Source organism: Schistocerca serialis, chromosome 6 (genome assembly GCF_023864345.2).
Source record: "Schistocerca serialis cubense isolate TAMUIC-IGC-003099 chromosome 6, iqSchSeri2.2, whole genome shotgun sequence".
NCBI classification, from domain to species: domain Eukaryota; kingdom Metazoa; phylum Arthropoda; class Insecta; order Orthoptera; family Acrididae; genus Schistocerca; species Schistocerca serialis.
Window position 1 is genome coordinate 603,080,108 of NC_064643.1, and position 11,903 is coordinate 603,092,010.

Genomic DNA, 11,903 nt, shown 5'->3' on the forward strand with positions numbered 1-11,903 from the left:
GTACCATGGAAAATGCTAGCCAAGCCAGCAGGATGCATGACGTTGAGCAGAACCTCTGCAATATCCGCAAGTGTTCGTTGAGTGCATTATGCTGCAGGAGGCTGTGTAATGAAGGCTTTCTGATTTGGGCAGTCTTGATATTTACAGTTGGGACAATTAGCTACTGTTAGAGTCTGATAGTTGTTCTGACAAATGCATATATTTACAGTTTATGTGGTTTTGCATATTACTAAATTGGAATGAGAGCCCACTGTGTCAAGACATGTGCAAGCCATGCATCATTGACACTAGTGACATCTCTATTTGTGTATGGCATGTCCGGAAGTTGAGACAGACATGGGATGCAGCACCTCATGAAATGCACTCAGTACAGAGCTACAGGTTGTGCAATATTATGGTGCTCTACTGCCTCCATATGTTAAAAAAATAAAGTAAAAAAGAATGATAAAATTAAATTTTTCTTAGCTATCTGGAAGGCCATCCACAGCGGATAGCTCGGTAGGCAGTTTTGTTACATGAGGTGATCATGATGTCGACAACACAGCCTATGCATTTGGTGGGGGTGCTACATGACAGGGAAAATCATGTTGCATACAAACGGAACTTTTTTTGATGAAGGTATTGCTTTACTGTGCAATGAAGTAAAAGACTTTCTCTGTAGAGTACATTGCTGTAAAGAAGGCACTACCCCTAATCTTGTTAAAGGCAGATGTGCAATTACTCAAAAGGATAAGTGTTATCTTAACATTAGGCAGATAATTCTATATTTTATTTACTCATTCATTTTGGTCTATTCCACCACTTGCTACAGCTGGTCACACTTGACAAGGGTGGCATATGGACGGGCTAATATTATTTTCAGTACATCCAAAGTGCAGTAGTATATCTTTTTTGTTTGTGCAGGGTAAATACTGTAGTTATAAGTCACAGGTTAACACACACAAAATTAGATCAACTATATGCTGCAAGTCGTGATACAATCGTGTCTCAGTTTTCTCATTAAATAATTAAAACTATAGGCAAGTAGATAATAATTTGCATTTGATATGTCGATTTTGTTTTTTAATTTTTTCCCTCATAACATACGAAATAATGTTGCTTGAAATTAACAAAGCTCAATAGTATTACAGTAAAAACAATAATAATATTAATAATAATAATGTTTTTCCTGCTGCATTAATATAACAGTTGCATAGTGGCATAAGGGTTGGGTGTTGGTTTGCACATGCCAGTAGACAGAATATTCATTCTGACAAATTGTGCCTTCAAAAAGAAAGAACAGATTTCAATTGCTTAGTACAGACAAACTATATAAGATACAAATAAACTGCATACACCACTTGATAGAGGAACATTCAAAGCTTCTGACACAGCTGTGCTGATGTTTGATTGCAGCAAAATGGAGATTACACCACAAGAGAAATCATTTTGTGTATTGGAATTTGCATAGAGTCAATCCATTGTTCAAGTGCAATGTGCATTCTGCCATCAATTCAGTATGAAGCTGCCTTTGCACAAGCAAATTTATGACTGGCATACAAAATTCTTGGAAGTTGATTGCATATGCAAAGGGAAGACCACTGGTCAGCTGTGCACATCTGATGAAAATGTCGAGCATATCTGAGATGCATTCACAATGAGTCCTCAATTGTCCTCAAGACAGGCAGGCAGGGAACTTCCTCAAATGATGGTGTGGCATGTTCTGAAACAGCACCTGTGTATAAAAAGCCTTACAAGTTGCAATTACTGCAGCAATTGTGTCCCGGTGACCATAACAGAAGGTATAAATCATCTTTTCAGATGAATTGACATTTCACCTATTGGATAAACTAAACTGCCATTACACAAAATGAGGGTGACAAAACATGGCAATGTCACCGATCATGAAAGAGACTCACTGAAGCTGAACATGTTTTATGCCATTTTTCTTCACAAAATTTATGGACCTTCTTTTTGTGGAGGAAACGGTGACAGGGATGTCTTATCTAGATGTGCTGCAAAACTATTTGTTTCCTCAATTTCATGAAGATTCCATTGATTTAATTTTTATGCATGACAGCACCTACCCCCCACCCCCCCCTCCCCTCCCCCACTTTCATCTTGAGGTGTGGCATTATCTTAACATCAGTATTCCATAATGATGGATTGGAAGATGTGGACAAGATGATCTTGTTCATTGCTTTTGCCTCCCTGGTCACTCTCGTGATTTTTTTTTTTTTTCTTGTGCACTTACTAAAAGACAGAGTCTTTGTCTCACATTTGGTAGCTACTCTTCAAGAGCTGAGAAATCATGTTATTGAAGCTGGCAGTTCAATAAAGAGGAACTTACATTAAAATGTATTCACAGTTGTGAATACAAACAACCATCAGTTGTATAAGGGAATGACAATGATGAAAATTTGTGCCAGACCAGGACTCAAACCTGGATTTCATGATTCTGCGAGTGGTCACCTTAATAAGTTTGGCTGTTCATGAATAAGTCACGGATCAGACCCAAACTTCCAAATGTCATCAATCATGCATCACAGTCTGTATTCGTACACATGTTATGTAATTCCCATACACGGGAGAACATTTTAATTCAAAGGTGCTGCCTGGTATCAGTACACAAACATGATACTGCAGTGACTAAGTTGTTAAGAAGAATTATGCATGTCCAAAGGAACATTACATCATTCTTTTTAACAACACAGAAACTGTTATATTGCAAACAGGGACCTATTGATTCATGTAGGGAATGGAATGAACTAGCATTTCTATGTTTCTTGAGCAACATGTGGCACTCATGCTGAGTTCGCATTGACCCTACAAATTTTCACAGAAGATAGGTTAAGGAAAGGCAAACCTACATCTAAAGCGTTTGTAGACTTAAGAGCAAACTTTCAAATTCTGAAGGTAGGAGGGGCAACATACAGGGAGTGAAAGGCTATTTAAAATTTGTACAGAAACCACATGGCAGCTATAAAACTTGAGGGTCATGAAAGGGAAGCAGCGGCTGAGAAGGGAGTGAGACAGAGTTGTAGCCTATCATCCATGTTATTCAATCTGTATATTGAGCAAGCAGTAAAGGAAGAAAAAAAGAAAAGCTTGGAGTAGGAATTAAAGTCCAGGGGGAAAAACCCTCACAGTTTTGCCAATGACATTGTAATTCTGTTAGAGACAGCAAAGGACTTGGAAGAGCAGTTGAGTGGAATGGACAGTGTCTTGAAAGGATGATATAAGATGAACATAAAAAAAAGCAAAATGAGGAGAATGGAATGTAGTTGAATTAAATTGGGTGATGCTGAGGGACTTCGATTAGGAAATGAGACTCTTAAAGTAGTAGATGAGTTTTGCTATTTGGGCAGCAAAATAACTGATGATGGCTGAAGTAGAGAGAACATAAAATGTAGACTGGCAATGGAAAGGGAGCGTTTCTGGAGTAAATAAATTTGTTCACAACACATACAGACCCAAGTGTCAGGAAGTCCTTCGATAATATTTGTAAGGAGTGCTACCCAAGTACGGAAGTGAAACATGGATGATAAACAGTTTAGACAAGAATAGAATAGAAGCTTTTGAAATGTGGTGCTACAGAAGAATACTGAAGATTTGATGGATAGATCACATAAGTAATGCGGAGGTATTGGACAGAATTGGGGACAAGATAAATTTGTGGCACGACCTGACTAGAAGAAGGGTAGGACAGTTTCTGAGGCATCAAGGAATGACCAATTTATTACTGGAGGGAAGTGTGTGGAGTAAAATTCATAGAGGGAGACCAAGAGATGAATACAGTAAGCAGATTCAGAAGGATGAAGGTTGCAGTAGTTACTTGGAGATGAAGAAGCTAGCACAGGGTAGTGTAGCATGGAGAGCTGCATCAAACCATTCTTCCGACTGAAGACCACAATGACAACATATTATTGACTCATTTGTCAGGACTAAGAAAGGACTCCTCTGCTGAGCATGTACATAAGCTTTTTTCTTTAATACTATGACTTAAAAGGTTTGGATATTACATCTACAGAGCACTGATAAAAAATGTTACTGACTTCTTTTGGATCTATGCCTTCCTCTTTTTCTTTCTTCAGTAATAGGTTTTCATTTTCTAACCTATTTGATCCTACTCTATTTTATTTATGTGAGTCCATACAATAAAAGCTATTTTTTGAGGCAGTAATTTCCTTTTGGTGAAAGGTAGATTTAGTTTCTCTTGTAAGACTTATATGCTATCTTCTGGCCTCTTGTTTCGCCATAGCAAGGAGATAGTTCTGGATGGTGTAGCTGTTCACCACTTTTAGATCAGCATTGAAGTGGTGAGCAATTTACAGTACTATGGTCAGTCACTTTTGCAACCAGCAGTAAGCGGTGGTAATCCTTGTAATCAACAAGGTGCTGCTTACAGCAGATCATGATGGCAGCAGTTTACCCTAAATGCAGATACTCATACGATACCCTCGACATGGGGCATGTGAAAATACAGCACTTGGGGAAGGCGTTGGAAGACAAAACTTTGTTTCTTACCTGTTTTGAGTTGACTTTGCAAAGTTGATCACTGTTGTTGTTGTGGTCTTCATTCCTGAGACTGGTTTGATGCAGCTCTCCATGCTACTCTATCCTGTGCAAGCTTCTTCATCTCCCAGTACCTACTGCAGCCTACATCCTTCTGAATCTGCTTAGTATATTCATCTCTTGGTCTCCCTCTACGATTTTTACCCTCCACGCTGCCCTCCAGTACCAAATTGGTGATACCTTGATGTCTCAGAACATGTCCTACCAACCGATCCCTTCTTCTAGTCAAGTTGTGCCACAAACTCCTCTTCTCCCCAATTCTATTCAATACCTCCTCATTAGTTACATGATCTACCCATCTAATCTTCAGTATTCTTCTGTAGCACCCCATTTCGAAAGCTTCTATTCTCTTCTTGTCTAAACTATTTATCGTCCACGTTTCACTTCTATACATGGCTACACTCCATACAAATACTTTCAGAAACGACTTCCTGACACTTAAATTCATACTCGATGTTAACAAATTTCTCTTCTTCAGAAATGCTTTCCTTGCCATTGCCAGTCTACATTGTATATCCTCTCTACTTCGACCATCATCAGTTATTTTGCTCCCCAAGTAGCAAAACTCCTTTACTACTGTAAGTGTCTCATTTCCTAATCTAATTCCCTCAGCATCACCTGAAGTTGATCACTATATCTGTATATTTTAAACCAATATATGCAGATATTGTCTCGGCACATGAAAAATTATAACTAAGGTTAATGTCTTATTCTTTAAGCTCGGTAGGAGTTGAAACTAGTGCCATTATTTCTTTTTTTTCTATTTAAACACAACCAATACTGTGTATTGTTGAGAATAACACCACCAATGCCAATTAACCATCATCAGCAGAAATCTTTCTGAAGGCTGATGTGACACAGGAGTATAGCAATACCTATGGTGATAGGTACACATGCATCTGCTAACACGGGGCAGAATGTTACGTGCCTGTTTAATTTTTTGGGACCTGAGTGATGATAAATTTTGTTTACCTCTGATTATACTGAATATGAAATTTTGTCTTTGATGAGCTGTAACATCTCGAGTCAATACACAATAGCATTTATTGCACTACTTTGCACTATGGCTCATAGCTTTGGAGCCGTTGGAGGTGATAGGAACAGCCGCTTGTATCTTAGCATGACTCATTGGCACCTCTCACTAGCCTAGCTGTGGGAAGCGGTACCTGTGTCAATTCCAGTGACATAATATTCAGGCCTCTAAGAATCTAAATAAAGTATATTAAATATTATTCAATTTAGTTAAAAGTAAATATACTGCCCTTTGCTATTAAAAAGAAGATTGTGTAAAAATCTTAGTTTTCTAGCTGGCATACTCTCAGAGTTAGAGAAAATTACCTAAAACACCCCAAAGCAACACTTGTACAATTAAAGCGAGTTAGGATTTATAACAGTTTGTCTTTTAGTATCATTTGGAATCATTACTCAAGTTCACAAAATGTTAGGTCAATTTGTTTGAATTTTCATAATTAAAAACGTTAACTGATTTTCATAATATAAAATTCAGAAAAGATCTGTGTTTATTTAATGTGGTGTAGTGTGAGTAAATGAGAATGAGTGAGAGTGTGTATGTGGGACAAAAAAATTCAATATTATCTCAGGTTAAACATTACATAACTGTATCATGGGAAAGTGTTAAGCAAGCATGTTGCAATGAAAAATGTAATTTCCCCACCTTGCTAATGATTTATTTCTAAGGGTACTTGCTTTTGTAAGAAGGCAACCAGAATAGCCATTTACAGAGTAATAGTTTCTAAAGTTATTTCAAGATTAGTTTTCTTCCCATTTGGTTTTGTTAAACATTTTATTAATATTTGCATGATGAAGTCACATAAATGCATCTGTGAATGTTGATTGGAGTTAGACAGTTTTCTCGCGAGAAAGAACTTGGAGGGTTGTTTTGATTGGCTGGTCATTTTGAACAACCAATCAGCATTAAGTATTTCCCACACATTGCAAGTAGTTATAGGCCCTGGAAGGAATGGCAGTGAGTCAGTCGGTGGCTAGCTATCGGACGTACAGGTCATGTTGGACGTGTCCGTCTACCTTATGGGTAAAATGCAGAAGTTATTGGTTGCTCGCGTCCAGATTGTATTGCTGTGAAAACAGTTGCATTTATGGACAGATTGTGAAAATTTGAGCTTCATGAAGTGTTTTGTTGGAAAGATAAATGCACGCGAACTTTCAGTCATTGTAAAATTGTGTGTGGCACGTTTCATATTCGTCTATGGAATATTTGGTGAGCAGTTTCTTTATTAGAAATCCACTGAAAAGGACCGAATATGAAACATATATATTGTAGCAGAGTATTGACTGTCGATCGCGTAACTATTCGGGTTGGACTCAAGTACATATCCTGAGTTCCGTAAATAAATGTCTGCAAGGTGATCTTGTGTGGGCACCAGCTATTATTCTGATTACACACTTTTTTCCAATGAATACTTTCTCTCTTAATGACGAATTGCCCCAAAATATGATGCCATATGAAAGTAGCGAATGAAAATAGGCAAAGTAGGCTAATTTACTGATATGTTCATCACCAAAATTTGCAATAACCCAAATATCATAAGTAGCCGAATCTAACCATTTCAGAAGATCTTCGATGTGTTTCTTCCAATTCAATTTCTCATCAATGCACACACCAAGAACTTTTGAGTATTCTGCCTTAGCAACAGACTTCTGTTCATAGTCTATATTTATCAATGGTGTTATGCCATTTATTGTATAAACTGTGATTTCTCAAAATTTAGTGAGAGTCAATTTGCAGAGAACCACTTAATAATTTTCTGAAAAATATTACTTACAATTTTCTGAGCTGATTCTTGCTTGTTGGGTGTGATTACTATACTTGTATCATCAGCAAAAACAACTAACTTTGCATCTTCATGAATATAGAGTGGCAAGTCATTAATATATATTAAGAACAAGAAGGGACCCAAGACTGAACCCTGTGGGACACCATTCTTGATACCTCCCCAGTTAGAGGACTGTCGATTTTTGCAGACTATCTGTACTGTTAATTTCAACCTTCTGCAATCTTCCAGTTAAGTATGAATCAAACCATCTGTGCACTGTCTCACTCATACCACAATACTTAAGCTTATCTAGAAGAATTTTGATTCACACAATCAAAAGCCTTTGAGAGATCACAAAATATCCCAATGGGTGATGTTTGCTTATGCAGTGCATTTAATATTTGATCAGTGAAAGCATATATAGCATTTTCTGTTGAAAAACCCTTCTGAAAATCACATCGACATTTTGTTAGTACTTCATTTTTACAAATGTGTGATGCTACTCTTGAATACATTACTTTTTCAAGAATTTTGGATAAAGCTGTCAGAAGTGGGATTGGGTGATAGTTGTTAACATCAGACCTATCCCCTTTTTTATGCAATGGTTTAACAACAGCATATTTCAGTCTATCTGGGAAAATGCCCTGTTTCAGTGAGCTACTATATATGTGGCTGAGAATCCTACTTATTTGTTGGAAACAAGCTTTTAGTACTCTGTTGGAAATGCCATCAATTCCATGTGAGCATTTACTTTTGAGTGACTTTATTGTTTTCCTAATTTCAGCAGGAGAGGTGGGTTGAATTTCAATTTTATCAAATTGTTTAGGTACTGCCTCTTCCATATACTGCCTAGCATTTTCTAATGAGTAGCTGGCTCCTATTTTCTCTACAACACTTAAAAAATGATTATTAAAAATGTTTTATACTTCTGACTTCTTGTTAACAAACTTTTCATTGTGTTTAGACACACTAACAAACAAACAAAAACAAACAAAGGACAAACACATACACACACACACACACACACACACACACACACACACACACACACACACACACACACACACACAAAATTCAAGCTTTCACACCCACGGTTGCTTCATCAGGAAAGAGGGAAGGAGAGGGAAAGGCGAAAGGATGTGGGCTTTCTTAAACCGTGGGTTGCGAAAGCTTGAATTTTATGTGTGTGTTTGTGTTTGTTAGTGTCTCTATCAACATACCAACGCTTTCATTTGGTAAGTTACATCATCTTTGGTTTTAGATATATTTTTCCCCACATGGAATGTTTCCCTCTATTATTTTCATTGTGTCTGATAGAAATGCAGTCTTCCTGTGCTCTTGGTTGCCCTGTTTCCCTTTTAAAAATATTCCAAATTGTTTTAATTTTATCAGATGTGTTAATCTCAGACATAATGCACATACTTCTGGACTTTTTAATAACTTTTCTACAAATCTTCCTCACCTCCACTTAGTGTGATAAATACTACATGCCAGTCTGAAAATAGTTGTACTAGAACGACATTGGTGTAATGCAGCTATCTGACATACAGTGAAATAAATCTACTTCCACAGTCACTCCTCTAAACAAATGAATTTCTAACAATAGCAAACTTTCTGCTTGCACCAGTACTTTAAGATCTGCCAGGAAACAACATATGCTTTAGCAATAAATCAACTTCAGTTACAGAGCACAAAATCCTACAGAAAATAGTTTGTTAAATACCATCAGTGAAACCTCAACAAGTGACTGACTGCAACAGAGAGAATGGAAAATGTCAAACAACATGAAATAACATATTGGAAATGGTTTGGAAAACAGAACGTATTCACAATTATTCTTCTTTACCTAACAACTAAATCTTCACATGCTTTCTACAGCAGAATTTTTTAAAGCAAGAAATGATTATCTTCTACATTGCTAAGTGAATGTAAAACGGGATTAAACTGCAATCAGTCACTTAAGAAATATTTGTTTGCAACTGCCAGGTGGATTTTTTAACAATAGTGCCCCAGACACAATGTGCCTTTAAACAAACATGCAAGGCAATGCATCAAGTATTTCCTGTCTTCTTGTCACAGACACAGTACTGAGCATCATGCTACAAAAGTAAGTACCATATACAATTTCTGTACTCCCCATCTGGAGATGAGCCTGACAAGGCTGCATATCCCTTGTATTCTACAGATGAAATGAAGTCTGCCACCTGCTTTACATCATTTCTGGGACAATGTGTTCATTTCTTTATCCTTACAAATTGCTACATCCAAATATTTATACGAGTTGAGTGATTCCAATTCACACATTGGTACTATAGTCATTGGTTACTTTTTTTCCATTTTGCAAAATGCACAATTTTACATTTCTGAACATTTGAAGCAAGTTGACAACTACTGTACCACTTTGAAATATTAACAAGACCTGACTGAATATTTCTACAAGCAGCTTCTTGAAATTTTGTTAGCACACTTTCTAGTGATAGTTATGCAGATTCTTTCAACGTGTACCAGTACTTCATTGTACTTAGCCGCACCATCCGCAGAAAGTTTGGATGGATACTGCTTTGATTCTACTGGCTGATTCTGACATGGAAGCAACACCTCCCGGTCATTCAGATGCAAACCATACCACATATGATTTGGCTATTCATAGCTATGTGTGAATGCGATTTTTTTCCAAGTTTTGCGTTAATACAGTGCACAGAGCACTTCATCCATGGCTTATCATGTTGCTCAGAGTGTGAGGCAGTCGTGTTACTGACATGCAAAGCATTCTCAGCAATGCACTTCATGCCATCAACAATTTTAAATTAAGATTATGGATCAAACTGTTGCTTGTACTCTTGACTATCTTTACATGATAATATTCCCCAAGATCTTTCCCCAAAGAGTCTGAATCACAGATGACATCACCTTAACCTGCACTTTGCTTAAAAATACTTCTTACCTGGTAATAACTCACAAGAAGTTTTGTGCCAGTTCTGACCTTTTACTGTCATGGCTACTACCGAGCAATAAGACCTTGAAAGTTTCCTTTCTCAACTTATCTTATGCAGTAAGGCTCTAAAGGTCCAATATCCTTGACATTAATTTACTGTAGAATCTTAGAACACATTCTGAGCTCAAACATAATGAGACATCTTGAACAGACTTGCCTCCTCATTGCAAACCAGCATGAATTTCAAAAACATGGATATGTTAAACCCCACATTCACTTTTCTCACGTGACATACTGAAAGCTTTGGATCAAGGCTACCAGGTAGATACTGTATTTCTTGATTTCTGAAAAGCATTTGACTCAGTACCACACCTACACTTATTGCCAAGGTGCGATTATATGGGATATCAAGTGAAATTTGTAACTGGGTTGAGGTCTTTTTTGCAGGGAGGATGCAGCATGTTATTTCGGGTGGGGAGGCATCACCAGATGCAGGAGTAACTTCAGGTGTGCCCCTGGAAGTGTGCTTGGACTCTTGCTGTTCATGTTGAACATTAATGACCTTGCAGACAATATTAATTGTAAAATCAGGCTTTTTCCGGGTGAAACAGTTATCTCTAACAAAGTACAATCTGAAATAAACTGAATAAATATTCAGTCAGATCTTGATAAGATTTCAAAATGGTGCAGAGATTAGAAGCAACTTGCTTTAAATGTTCAGAAATGTAAAACTGTGCACTGTTTAAAGTGAACAATATGCTGATACAACCAAAGTTATTCACAATTGTTCTCGGCAGAGTGGGAGAAGGAGCTGGGACAGGTTCCAGAGACTGAGGACACTCAAAACCGAAACTCCCAGCAAATAATGAAGTTAACTGGGCCAGTCACCAAATACCATTCATTACTAGTAAGTTCATTGCAAAGTCACCACTCTTTCTATTATTTTTAAGGTGGTTATTGAACTTGACAGTAATTTTTTAAGAGCTGTCAAAAGACAGTTCTATGAAGATTACATTATAGCACGCATGAGGAGCCAATTTTAGTGCATTAATATCCTTGATAAATTAATGACCACACCATACACTGTTATTCAAAAATTCCTCTGAGACTTCAGAAGACGACTGTATGAAGACACAACGTACCGCAAACAGACGCATATCAGTGGATAGTGCGTGTATCCAAGTTTTAACTCATATTATGAATGCTCAATAGGGGGACAATTTACCGTGCAGCAAACATTAATAAGTGGCTTCAATTCATCGAATCGCTGACACGAAATGCCCAGAAAAGCACAATAGCAGCCCATTTGGAAACTCTATTCATTGTGTTGCTGATTTGTAAGTGCTAACTAATTCTAGGTGACAATATGGAGCGGATTATTTGGTTACAAGTTCCAACACACATCTAGCTGCTACTGCAACTGTGCCATGGCATGTATTAAATTTAAACTTGGAGAGATGCTGTATCCACTGATATGCATGTCAGTTTTCTGTATGTCTTTTAGTTTTATGCAGCCATCTTCTGAAGTTCTGTAGGTACAGAAGACACACTAGCACCCACTGTAGGGTCACAACACATGCCAGATACACAACACTTGCTACAGTTTTCAAAGCAACTGC